Below are 4,636 nucleotides of genomic sequence, written 5' to 3'. Positions count from 1 at the left end.
AAAATCCAACAAGCCCCCCCCAGCCACAGGGGCTGTGCTCAGATGGAGCTGACCCCACCCCACACAGTTCCTGCCCAGGGAGCACGTTTTGGGGTGCAGCCCCACAGATCAGCCCCATGTGACACACGGCCACCCTAAGTTTCACCCACTGCAGATCTGGGACAGAGGGAGCAGCTGCAGTGTCTCCGCAGCGCTGAGAGGCCGCTGGAAAGCAGGAGGTACCGATTAAGATGCTTTTGGTGGCTTTAAATAGGATTTACACTTGGAGGCAACTTTCACGCTGCTGACAGGCGGCAAAACTCGGGTGTAAAGCAGAAACGGGTTCAGGTTGTTCCAGTAGCACTGGGCTATTCTGCAGGCTGGAATTACACCTAACAAAGCAGTTCACAGGAATTAAATTGTGGCGGATAAAGTCCGATTTCTCTGGCAGTTTCCATCCTTGGAAAAAGCCCCTAACCTCCCGAGTGGAGCAGGAACGCCAGTGACTCATGGCAGAGGGTTCTCAGGCTGAGGAGGGGGTGGATAAATAAAATTTTCCAACACAGCCAATGCTCCTGCTGTGCAGAAGGATTTCTTGGAGTTACTGATGGAGAAAACTGCAGAAATTGTTGCTTTTTTGTTTTTCTCCAATAAGGCAAATGCCTTAAAAAGAGAAAGTGGGATTTGTGTCCAGAGGTGGAAGGTGGGAAGCTATAGACCCTCCAGTATCCTAACTGAATAATATGTTCAGCATACCCTTAGAATAAATTCCATGGGATCCCAAGACACTCCGATATGTTATCAGAGCTGGGGGCATTCTTTCCTGGACACCTGTGCCAGCAGCTGTAGGTGAACACCCGGCGCTCCAGCAATGCCACTTGCTCACACGACCCTGTCCCTCCTCAGCTTCTCCCCCCATGGGACAATCAGTTTGGACTTTTGAAATAAAATAGGAAGCGTGGTTCTCCCTACCTTGGAGTGCTGGAGGATTGAATCTTCTTCCAAGTCCCTAGAGAGGAAGAGACATAAAATAGTTTGACCCACATTCACAAGAATAATTATTGACTTAACAAGTTCCAACTGGGTTTTCAAATTAAAGCTAAGCAAGAACAGACCCACTTCCCTAAAAAAGAGAGAAAAGGGAAAAATTCAGTGGTTTTGTATGCCAGATACACCTGTGTGCAAATGTATCCCTGGAATATGCACATGTGGAGATTTGTGTGCGTTCCCTCTGGTTAAGAAGGAATTCTTTGGTGAGATACACAGTACGGTGCCTTGGATTTCTTTTCCCTAAATCCAATTTGAGCTGTTGGGGAGTTCCTCATCAGGCTCAGAGATCCCCACACTCCCCTCCCTGAGTGGCCAGAGGGACTGGTTCGACACTAGGGATGTTTGACATGACACCTGGTAAAGTGACACCACAGAAAAGGTGAAAGGTGCAGCTGTAGTTGTACCTTTTGGAAGTGTTTCCTGAGCCTGGCCCAGGAATGGCAAATCTCTGCTTTCAGACACTGCTGTTTTGTTTGAGTCTATAAAATGTCTTGAGGGACTGAAAACTACAGTGACTCTTCCACTTCCTTAATTTGTAATGTGTTTAACAACTTGTTGTTCTGTTTTGACACAGATCATCGCGGCTCAGAGGCAAGGCAGGATTTTTAAATCTTTTTAACATTTGGGAATGTTTGGGAGAGGCCAGACGAGCCAGAGTTCAGAGTGTAGAGCTCAGCCCTCTCCTAACACTAGTGGCTTGGGAGTTCTGCACTGAAATGGTATTTCAGAAATATTATTGGATTTCTCCTTCCAAACCCCTGCCCTGGGGCCGACAGAACGGGGCCTGTGGTTGGAATAAAGAGCCCATACATGTAGGACAGGAGGACAGAGGGAACCATTCAGAGCTGAAGGAATCTGTGGCTCACAGGCTGATGCTGGGCAGTAGGCAAAGGTCTGGCATCGACTGGAATGAGCTAGTGGAGATGTGGACATCATTATTTAAAGGACTCTCAACAAATAGGCTGAGTCATTAATGGCTTTAAATTGAAAGAGAGGAGGTTTAGATGGGATTTTGGGAAGGAATTCTTCCCTGTGAGGGTGGTGAGGCCTTGGTACAGGCTGCCCAGAGAAGCTGTGGCTGCCCCTGGATCCCTGGAAGTGTCCAAGGCCAGGCTGGACGGGGCTTGGAGCAACCTGGGATAGTGGAAGGTGTCCCTCCCCATGACAGGGGCATGGAACAGGATGACGAAGAGCTGAGAGCAAGGGATCAATCTGAGTGCACCCAAACTGTCCCTGGCACTGCCCAGGGCTCTCCTTCACTCTATTAGCGCAAGCTGCCCGCAGGCCAGCACTAGCCCAGCTCCGCTCGCTGGGTGCCACTGTGGTTTGTGCTGCACCATAAGACACTCCCCGGGTTTCTCCAGAGCAGCCTCCCCTCCATGCAGCCCAGTGTTTCTCCTCCCAGCCCACTTGCTGCTATATATAATCTGAGCGCTGTCTACCTTTCTGCAGACCGAGCTGGGAGTCGTGCTTCCCAGAAATCGTGAGGTGGCATTCAGAATTTCAGGCTGGAAAAGCCTGCTCGGAATGCCTGCTCCGGGCTGTTGGCTCTCTTGTCCTTTATAGGTCACAGGGTCACTCAGTTTAGGTCTGCTGGCAGGACACAAACTGGTAAAGTTCAATAAATGAGAGGCCTGGCTCATACTGGCTCATAAAAATAACATTTGGCCTCTGTATGTCAAATAGATCCTTTGGAAAATCAGTTCCTCTCTCCTTGCTCAAGTCAGATATTTGCCTGATGCCATCTGCTCCCTCCTGCCTTCCAGGGAAGAGTTCACCCACCAGCTCATCAATGAGAGCAAAATCACAGACAAATCTGGCTAAATTCTTGTTTCTTCATGGGCACAGCTCATCCTTCCCGTGACCTGAGTTTGTGCTGCTGCAGCGTTCCTCAGGCAGCTCGTGACCTCAGTTATTCCTCAGTTCTCAAAACATCACTGCCTGTATTTTCATATGTCTTAAAACCAACTTCCCTTTTTACAGTGCCACTGAAACAGTTTTCTGACATTTTCTTACTGCTCAGCAGTTTGGGAATGTTTCATTACACAGAAAGTTATCTCAGGGGCTCAGGCCCCAGGATTTGAGCATTCCTGAGTTATGGAATAACAGGATCAGAGTATGACAATGAGTCCAGAGCCTGTGAGGCAGGGAAGAATGGGGCTGGTTGTTCAAACGCTGCCTCTGCCAGGTCCTCGGGGAATGATTCGGGATGAATCACCCTGTTCTGTGTGCCCTTACCCCATGCCAAGGGTAAGTATGAGATCGCTGCGCTCAAAATAGGAAGAAGCTGCTCCTCCCTTGTGATTCCTGGCAGGTGAGCTGCACCTTCCTATGTCAGGGACAGGATTCCTGCGGGAAGGAAGCTGATGCCACAGGGCTGGAGGCATGTCTTCAATTAACTGATGGTGCAAGTGGCAGTGAAGGAAGTATTGCCTGGTACAAAACATTTCCTAAGATCTTCCCACTTCATTTAAAGGGAAAATACAAACCAGAGGTGCCAATTTAGCTCCAGAGGGGAGAAGGGAGACTCCAAATGGGAACAGACCAGGTGCTCAGTACCGGGTAGAGCAGTGAGGGTGCCAGGGAGGAGGGAGCAGGGTAAGGAGGATTGTGAACATATTTACAGCCATCTGGCACCCTGAATTATCCAAACAACGAGGCTGCTGGAGCACTCGCTGAAACACAGAGGGAGAGGGAAGGAAGGAGTTTGTTTGGGCAGAGGGTCCTGAGGGCTTCATGCTTTCAATGTATGCTTTCTGGAAATGTTTTATATCACTTATAAAGTTATTCATGTTACTGAAGATGTAGGAAAATGAAACCAGAAGGAAATGGAAGGGCTATTCCTTCTGGAGTTTTTCCTTCCAGGTTTCTAGAAATCAAGTCATAGGAAAGAAAAGATATCTTGGGAAATCCTGGTTTCTCAGGAGGCAGCAACAGGGATCAGAAATAAATCAGGAAAAGTCTGTCATCACCAAGCTTCCATGCTACACAATTGTGCAAAGCATAAACCCACCAAGTTCAGTCAATTCCAACCACTGATTTCCTACATTTTCTGCCTTTGATTTCTTCCTGTGCTTAACAAAATTCTTTTCACTCTTCTACCTACTTGCTCTTGATAATCCTAGTGCACCACAACTTCTGCAGAGCATTCCATGCCTCCCAGAATGCACCCTGTCATTATCTTTTGGTGCTGCATTTCTCATTTTAAACACATTTGCTTCGTTTGACTAAGTTCTGGAGTGTTGCAACACAGGGGTGTTGGGTTTTCCTCCTGTTTCTTTCACAGTTCCTGCCAACAAGTTCACCTTCCCTTTTTTTGGTCATTTATGGAATGTGGACAGAAATGCGGAGCTGCGGTGTTTCTCTGGGCAAGAGCCCCTTCCGACTCGGGATATTCTTGGATTCTCTGCCGCATTTTCGTCCTTGAATTACTGCAGCTAATGAGTCCAGAACCTTCCAAAAGGTGCCATTTTAAGGAGTCACTCGGACTCTTCACGGGTGGAAGGAAGCTCAGAGACAGCCGGGCTCTGCCTCCGCCTCGCCAAAGCCGGCGCCCGTCGCTGGTCGCGCTGTGCCCTCTAGTGCTCGTTCTCCCGATCCAGGGCTT

Source organism: Corvus brachyrhynchos, unplaced genomic scaffold, assembly GCF_000691975.1.
Source record: "Corvus brachyrhynchos isolate BGI_N302 unplaced genomic scaffold, ASM69197v1 scaffold443, whole genome shotgun sequence".
Lineage (NCBI taxonomy): Eukaryota > Metazoa > Chordata > Aves > Passeriformes > Corvidae > Corvus > Corvus brachyrhynchos.
The sequence above is the reverse complement of the archived record's forward strand: the minus strand, read 5'-3'. Positions refer to the sequence as shown.